The sequence below is a fragment of the Octopus bimaculoides genome, chromosome 10, assembly GCF_046866305.1.
Source record: "Octopus bimaculoides isolate indiv1 chromosome 10, ASM4686630v1, whole genome shotgun sequence".
In the NCBI taxonomy this organism is placed as follows: domain Eukaryota; kingdom Metazoa; phylum Mollusca; class Cephalopoda; order Octopoda; family Octopodidae; genus Octopus; species Octopus bimaculoides.
The window spans coordinates 18,272,946-18,282,945 of record NC_142937.1 but is presented as its reverse complement, the minus strand read 5'-3'; the positions used below and the strand labels follow the sequence as shown (position 1 = coordinate 18,282,945).

The 10,000-nt window shown below is 35.2% G+C and overlaps 1 long non-coding RNA gene across 2 annotated transcripts in view; it reads left to right on the top strand.

Annotated features, from left to right (window-relative positions):
• Window positions 1-10,000, top strand: part of LOC128248879 (uncharacterized) — a 113,466-nt gene that overhangs the window by 94,040 nt on the left and 9,426 nt on the right. The window lies entirely within an intron of this gene.

The window sequence follows — 10,000 nt, the reverse complement described above, 5'->3', positions numbered from 1 at the left end:
TATACCGTGGATGGAAAATAAAATTGTAGGATCACGCTTGGAATGTCTTAGATCATAGATTTGCTTGTTCTGAGTTGACATTTACCTAGGGTTAAAAGAGAACAACCTCACAACAGGGAAGACTATCCTTCTTAATATAGTTATAAACCACTATGTATGATAAACGTGGCGTATGGTCGTGGCTGAAACGCATTTGATAATAAGTCTGCTCTGTCAAGATTGGTCTGTGGCTAAACAACAGCAGGAATAAGGACAACCTAGAGATACAAATATATATATATATATATATATATTATTTTTTGAAATTGTCCCAGTCATTGGACTGCAGCCATGCTGGTGAATCACCTTGAAGAGTTTAAATCAAACAGATCGTTGCCAGTACATACATTTAAGCCTGGTACTCAATCTCTCGAGTGGTAGCAGGGACAAACACAGACACAGACGTACCCCATCCCCATCTCACATACACACACACACACACACACACACTCTCTCTCTCTCTCTCTCTCTCTCTTTCTCTCTCTGCATATATATATATACACACACACACACACACACACACACACACACACACACACACACACACACATTGGTCATAGAACAAATACTAAATTCGAGTCAACGACTTAATATACATCATACCTCAAACAATTAAACATATATAAATATCACCATTATATAAAAAAAATATACATATACATAAAAACGCAGAAGATAAAAATATATATGTGAATAAAATACAAATATAACGGCCTATCAAAAAGGTTTGTTCTATGATCAATGTTTATTTATTTATTTTTGTCTCATTTACATTTGAGCACTTCTTTTTGCAGTCCTATAAACCCTTTTGTTTCTATAAAAAGAGACAAATATTATTTCTTGCTGTTGTGTGTGTGTGTGTGTGTGTGTGTGTGTGTGTGTGTGTGTGTGTGTGTGTGTGTGTGTGTGTGTGTGTGTGTGTGTATGTGTGTGTGTGTGTGTGTGTGTGTGTGTATAAAGCTACTATAGAAGACTCATAGTATAATAATAACCGTATAATAATATATCATAAAATATATATTCTCCGATTTGAAGCGAAAATTTTAAGCGACGTGTAAGCGTTAATATGTGGGTTCGATTTTGCCTGAAGAACCATCATCAAAGATATTCCCGCCATGAACACCGCTTTACCCAGTCTCACCTTTTAAAGAAGTTAGAGTGTGATTTGCTGAAGATTTAGTTGCTATATCTAACAAATCGAGTAATCACGTAGAGGCTTCTTGTAGATTCTTGAAATGTCATACCACCATGTACCCGGGCTTGTGTCAGTATAAGTAGAGGAAGATTAACCTGAAGTATGATAATTTATTGTCGTCTCAGCCATATGCTACACCCCAGAGTTTTGAGAGATCGATCCCAGCCCCCGCAAAGAAGTGAAAGTATATTTACGTAATCAATTAAATTCTTTTTAAGTGTAAATGGCCTCTTTCAACTGTACATTCTGGGTTTTTCCTTTTTAAGTTTTGTTATCGTGTTTTGTATTTTTTTGAGTTAATTATTTTAATTATTAATCAATTTTATTTTAATTATTACTGTTGTTTTTATGGTTAATGACATTTAATTACTTTTCGAAACTATTTTGGCACATTAATAAAATGTTAAAAGCGGTTTATAGCGTTATTAAAAAATAAAATTTATTGATTTCTTTTAACTAGTTACATGGCAAATCTTATGAAGGAAGTTTTAAAGATTCAGTGCGTATAGTGACTGAGAATTACCGTCATCATTCCTTACCAGCAAGACAGAAGGCGAGGCTTAGTGTTATGAACACTTATTGTTTAAAAGGAGGAGGCGTTCTCTGATGAAAAACAACAGCGATCAGCTATCCACGTTCGAATCTACCAGAAGGTATTAAGAATGAGTAGATATGTTAATCTCTTAAACCAGTAGTTCTCAACCACTTTTTTCCTGTGGACTCCTTTGATGGACCCTCACAGCCATTCAATTTTTTTTAATCTTATATTTTTATAATTAAACGTTATAAAGAATTGAATAAAAATTAGTTAAAATATTTTTTGTATAATACAGAAGCCTAACCAATTTATCGCACATAAATTTTAACAACAAAATCTTATGTGGACCCCCAAGGGTCATATGAACCCCAGTTGATAGCCACTGTCTTAGACGGTCGAGAATCGCAAAAATGATTTTTTTTAAATTGCTCTTCGTGTATGCATGGTCTGCTAGAACAGCTACATTTCCCTCAAGTCACATCTTTAAAACATAAAGGAAATGACATATTCAATAAAATAGTGTTAAATGCCTCTAAAAAGTGGGATAGAATACTTTTGATAACAGATCCACTCGTTAAGCAATGACATCGATGAAACAATAAAATTGTATATCTATCTTTTACTAAAGCAATTACAGCATGAAAGAGACATTTTAGCCATTCAAAACACATTATTTGGAGTCAAAATTGTCATTTGTGCAACTAAGTCACACTGTCTGTGACTTGGTACCTGACACAGTTCCGCTGTGGAACTGTGTCACTGACCAGGTCGCAGAAATTGCAACCAAATCTCCCGTAACCTTAAAATAAAATAAAGGACTCCTTGAATTGAATAGTTTTATATACATAAAAAGACATGGCAGCAATGGCCAAAAATAGCAGCCAAACCTCCTGCAATCTCAATATGTTCTTAAAATAAACTAAAGGACAACATTGCATAGAGCAGACTTGGATATAATTTTAAAAACTGGGAGAGTAGCAACAGTTGGTAGCCTTTTGATGGAAGGCGAGTTCGATAGACGCTGACCTGAGGCTAAACTACAACAGTAACTATAACAACAACACCAACAATAGCAACAGATCCTACACAAGATTTCTATGGCCAAGATATCATATTCATTGGCTAAATGAAATCCTCATCATAAGATAGTATTAGTGGGTGTCAGAACAATTAACATATGAAGCATTAAAAGCTAAAGTAGAATTATATGCGGTGGGAAAACAATTATATTTAATCGATTGCTAATATTCATTTTCATTCATCTCTAGTCAGAGCTATGTTTGGGCTGAGACTAAAAGGCTGATAACACATCATATATGACGTCGTGCGTATTACAACCACACGTGCCAACCACTCTGAAACCGGAACAGTTTTGGAAGGATTGTGGAATTATATAATGTGTGGGTCTGTGTGTGTACTGTGCTTGCGCAACTGAATATACGTGTATGTGTGTGTGTGTGTGTGTGTGTGTGTGTGTGTGTGTGCCTGAATGTATGTATGCCTATATATAAATATATATATATATACATTTACATATGTTTGTGTTTGTGTATACAAATATACATACATACATACACACATATATATATATGTAGTGAAACTACCTCCCGCCATTAGATACAAACTACTATCGCCATTACATACAATCTTCTCATTTAAATATAAATAAATGCGAGCGTAGTAGAGAACCCATTCCTTGTCCATCACGTGACTGATCATTATTCGAATCGGCAACTTCTTCGAACCGTTCCCGCCAGAACGCAAACTGACCAATCACGGCCCCTAATAAGGTCACGTGATAGAGTAAAATTCTAAAGGCATTTGGAGCCCTCTTAACGCTATATATAGATCAACTCATACCCCACAAATTTGTCTCGGTCCAGTTTCTCTTTGAGAACTGTTCCGTGTACCACACGACAGCAGCAGCAGTTCCAGCGACCAATTCAGCAGCTTCGTCCAGCCACGATGACCTCCGACGTCGCCACATCAGCAACAAGAGTCTACTACTACTATCCAGCATCATCATCATGACCAACACGATTCTACGACTACTAACCAGCACCTACCAAGCAGCCTCTACGCTACCAGCGTCAACACGATTTACTATGTACACCAAACCAAACCTCCGCGGCACATCTCTCTCTTCGATTCTGTTAGGTGACTCAGCTTCACCACGGTAAATAAACAGACAAGAGTTCTTAAACAGACAAGAAATTCTCAGCCAGCGATGAACATCTGTATAACAAGAATCACGGCCCGGCATCGATGCCACGACATCACAACTAGTGATCAGCACTGCCACACTCAGCCTCTACTCACTTTCACATACAGAACTTTTCCTATAGTGTACTAACGATCTGGTATAATTGCTCACGTGTTATTGAGTCTCTTTCTATCTGCTGTAAACACTCATACACACATGTATCACTCACATACACACTTTTCTTTGTATGACGGCCTGTCTTTGATTATGTTCTTATATGTCGCATTCACACTCTCACACAGACATACATCTTTAACGCTACAATAAATATATCTGTTATTCATCTTATACGGTTGTGGTCTTTCATTGCTGGTCATCTATGTTATCGTCGTATAACATATCATGTATATCATCCATTGATATATATATTTGTATGTTCGACCGTGTGACGCGTTTAAATAAAAGGAGTCCTGTTTTTTCCATTCGTCACCATTTCTCCTTTTATGAGTTCGCACGGTCGTCCCTAACATATATATATATATATATATAATGATTACCGGAAAGTAATGTCCAATATCATATAATGAGTTCAAAGCAACATAAAACATATTGGAAATATATTTACTCACTGGAAATATAATCGCCAGCGTTAAAAATAAAATCTTCCCTCTTTAAAACCAATTTTCTGATTACTCGGACAAAAATACAAATCAGATTCTTTAGGATATAGAAATGTTTGGAGTACTGTTTCAACATCATCCCTGCCTTTGAATGATTTTCCATTGGTAAGGTGTTCAAGAAATCCCAATAAGTGAAAATCTGATGGTGTTGGGTCTGGTAAGCCTGGTAAGTAGGGAGAGTGAAGCAGAGCTTCTCAGTCAGATTAATTATGTTTTCTTGGTTATCTTCGGTGAATATACAGTTGCATTATAATGTTGCAGGGTAAGGCGGCGAGCAGGCAGCACACCAGACAAAACACTTAGCGACATTTCGTCCGTCTTGACGTTCTGAGTTCAAATTCTGCCGACGTCGACTTTGCTTTTCATCCCTTTGAGATCGATAAAATAAATAGCAGTTGAATACTGGAGTCGATGTAACCGACTTGCCCCTCCCCTAAGATTGTTGGCTTTGTTTCAAACTTTGAAACCATTATGTTGCAAGATGACCCCTTTCTGTTGATAACAGCTATATTTTTGTTCATTTTTTTTGTTTTGTTTTGTTTTGTTTTTTGAGTAAAACTTGCTTGACGCGTTCAAGTTGTGGACAATTAGGTTCTGCGGTGATATATTTTTTCTTTTGTTTCAATAAATCGAGGGGAACAATATCTACTGTATTCCACGAAACGCACAGCAAAAATTTTCGGATGCGGATCTGTTTGGAGTGTTGCAGCTGAATTTTCATTTGGTGATAGCGATTACTTTTGTGGTTTATTAAACCTCAGGGATAGGATTGCCTACAATTGCTCCTTTAACTGCATGATTATTGAGAACAATTGGTCTTCCTGACTGATATCCATCTAAAAGACCGAAATCACTATTTTTTAATTTGTTAAACTATCTTTGGCATTCCAAATATTCACGTCATCAAGATATACAGTACGTGTGTTTTCCTTTGCATATGTTGCGTTGTTAACCTTACGAAACTCATCAAACATGCAATTTCATAAATGTAGTACACGAAAGTTTTTGTCTAGCTATCAGCTAGAGCATATACACACAGCGTGCAGCCACATTAATGGTTGGTCATTAACTCTATACTGTTTAGTTGATTGCAAGGACACCTTTTATTGGCTTGTAAACAATTTGTGATCTAATGTCAGATTATTTGCTTGAAAATATGGCATTACTATTCGGTACCCCTTATACACACACACACACTCACACGTGTGTGTGCATGTATATATATATATGTGTGTGTGTATGAGTGTATAAGTATGTGTGTGTATGCACGTATATATTTGTATGTGTGTATGTATGTCTGAGTCTGTGTGTTCACACACACACACACACATACTTAGGTATGGTCACATCTTCCTCAAGCAAATATGTGTTTATGCGTATATACATTGTGTATATGTGTGTGTGTGTGTGTGTGTGTACGTTGTCCCTCGATTTACACAGTACTCTGCGTTCATCGTCTTACCTTCACACAGTTTTGATTTGAGTCAATTTAGAAATGTGTGTGTGTGTGTGTACATACATATATATATATATATATATATATATATATATATATATATATATATATATATATATATATATATATATATATATTATATATATATGAATATGCATATGTGTGTATGTACATACATATATATATGAATATACATATGTATGTGTGTGTCCCGCACCACCACTTGACATCCAGTGTTAGTGTGTTTACGTTCCGTAACTTAGCGGTTCGGCATAAGAGACCAATAGAATAAGTACCATACTTTAAAAAAATAAGTACTATGGCCGATCATTCAGTCTAATGTCTGAAACCGATGTTCCGTGTGATAGGCTTGAAAATTGTTGAATACTTCCTTAACATAAAACTAATGGTAGCCTTTAGGCAGAAATAGAGAAACTTTATCTACCAATGCTGTGTTGAACATTCATTCTCTTTGTCCGATATTTACGCATACATATGTGTGTATGCGTGTGTGTGTGTCTGTGTGTAAGTGTGTATGTGTGTATGTATGTATTATGTATGTATGTATGCATGTATGTATGTGCGTTTGTATACTGGACAGTTACACATCGATTTTTCATATTTAATGTATAAGTTAGCATGCATGGTGATGCTTCATATAATATATCAATATTAGACTTCTTCAATTTTCTCTCGTTTTACCTTTCATGTTTCCTCCTTGATATAATTTTTTCACCTCCTCCGTTTCTTCGCTTCATCCCTAAACCTAATACACGAGAGGTGTATCAATTTTTTCTGACATTTCATCTTTCTCTCCCCAACACACATACATATTACATACGACATATACGTTCAAAAATCTCAAAAGCTTTTCCACATACAAACTTAATTAGCGCTTTCTTCACTAACATGTGTGCGTGAGGTACAGACAGACAGGCAGTGTATATATGTGTATGATTGTGTGTGTATTGTGTATGTGCGTGTGTGCGTGTGCATGCGTGCGTGCGTGCATATGTGTGTGTGTGTGTGTGTGTGTGTGTGTGTGTGTGTGTGTGTGTGTGTGTGTGTGTGTGTGTGTGTGTGTGTGTGCGATTGAGCTTACGTAGACATACGTAACAGCATCCATACGAATGTTTGCGGTTGTGTGTACAAAGATATCAAATGAAAATGAGTACGTGTGATTGTGTCTGCCAGCTATATATATGTGTATGTATACATACAAACATATATATATATATATATATATATATATATATATATATATATATATATATATATATATATATATATACACGCACACACACACGTCTGTATCCACATACTACATACATAATACATACACACATACATTCATACATGCATACTACATACAAATATACATAACAAACATATATACATACATGCAACTATGTGCAAACATCACGCTGAAACATAATATCCAAACATAATATCCAGACATATTCATCATATACATAGATAAATGACACACACAAACATGCACACGCATGCACACATTGCATCTTTCAATCTCCTCGCTCACGTAATCTGTTTTACTTTCTCTCATACATATATATATATATATATATATATATATATATATATATATATATATATATATATATATATATATATATAAGACCAGGAGTGACTGTGTGGTAAGTACCTTGCTTCCCAACCATATGATTCGGGTTCAGTCCCACTGCGTGACACCTTGGCCAAGTGTCTTCTATTATAGTCTCGGGGCCGACCAAAGCCTTGTGAGTGGATTTGGTAGACGGAAACTGAAAGAGGCCCATCGTGTGTGTGTGTGTGTGTGTGTGTGTGTGTGTGTGTGTGTGTGTGTGTGTGTGTGTGTGTGTGTGTGTGTGTGTGTGTGTGCATTTGTGTGTCAGTGTTCCCCCCCCCCTCAACCATCGCTTGACAACCGTAACTTAGCGGTTCGGCAAAAGACTGATAGAATAAGTACTAGGCTTGCAAAGAATAAAAAGTCGATTTGTTCGATTAAAGGCGGTACTCCAGCATGGCCGCAGTCAAATGACTGAAACAAGTAAAAGAATAAAATACACACACACATATATATATATATATATATATATATATATATATATATATATATATGGTGCAGGAGAAAGTGAGCAAGAGAAATAAGAGGTATGTTTGTCATACAATACTACGATCATAGTTCGATCCTACAGAGTGGCAGTTGGAAACAGTGTCTTCTGCTGTGGCATTGTATTGACTCTTTGACCAGTGAATCGAATTTGATTGATGAAATTGTGCAAAAACTTGTATATATACATGCATATACATATGTGTGTATATATATATATATATATATACATACATACATACATACATACATACATACATATGCATACATACATACATACATATATACATATATATATATATATATATATATATATATATATATATATATATATATATATATATATATATATATATATATATATATAAGTACACATACATATAAACACGTTTTCCTAATTTGTGGTGACATTGTTCCTGTCAAGAGGAGATAAATGATTTCATACGTCTAGCTTTAATATTTTGGGATTCTAGTTTTCGCAGAAAACTTTCTCTTCTAATTAACAGTGCGCCTGATACATGTGTCTGCATTATACACTGCGCAATACAGCGTATTTAGTTGGTAGTCTGTCGGTGTCCGACAATGACAAAGTCTATGTTCTCAGCAATAAGAGCAGATGTAACTCCGCAGTCAAGAGCTGGAAGCACACAGGCGCCCACAGTTGTCACAATGACAGTCATTAGTACAGTTGGAAAGGTGAGACACCTGTACGTGAAGTTACTTTAAGTGGGACTGCCGTTACACAGCGACAATCCCACTGTCTCAGCAGAAGGAAACTTGACCCATGGCACAGAAAATCGTTACGGCTGAAGACAGGAACTGCTGCAGTGGATAATCAGGACTTCATAGTCTCGACATGTAGGCGATCCACAACCCCTACTGGCACGCCTTCCTGACTGTTGGACCTTTCTGGTAGTCTCTTCAGTCGAAATTTGTTTCTCTCTTTCTTAATTATATATATATATATATATATATACATATATATATATATATATATATATATATATATATATATATATATATATATATATATATATATATATATATATATATATATATATATATATATATATATATATATATATATATATATATATATATATATATATATATATATATATATATATATATATATATATATATATATATATATATATATATATATATATATATATATATATATATATATATATATATATATATATATATATATATCATGATATCATTATAAAGCATTCTGAATGGTTCTCTATGTAATTTCTACTTCTGTCAAGTCTCACATAATCTCAAACTAGCCTCTTCCTTCCTGCCGCACTTTTTACGCTCACTTCTCACCAATAATCGGATAGTTCTACTAGTCTGGATTAAGTCTCTTTCTCTTTTACCACCACAGTATATGACTAGTTCCCGTTTGGACAAGTAAGAAATCGTTCACACAGTCGCTTGATTTGCTAGAAATAGTACTCCAATTCCCTTCAATTAAGATCATTTGCATTCCTAATTAAAAGACAAGGTGGTAACGGCTGGAACGCTTTTATAGCTCTGGTAGTTCGAACCCGACCTGAATCTATAACAATCGAATAGGGTCGTTTGACCTGCAGCTAGAAATAACAATCTATTTACCGACAAATAACAGCCACAGTCGCCTTTATAATGACGCTTAGAATACTGAAGTCCCAGATATACTGTTTCTAAAATGGGGATGTTGTGGACATGAGTTGAAAGCCGACCTGGATATGACAACAGCTACAGCAATAACTGCTGCCATGGCAACAACAA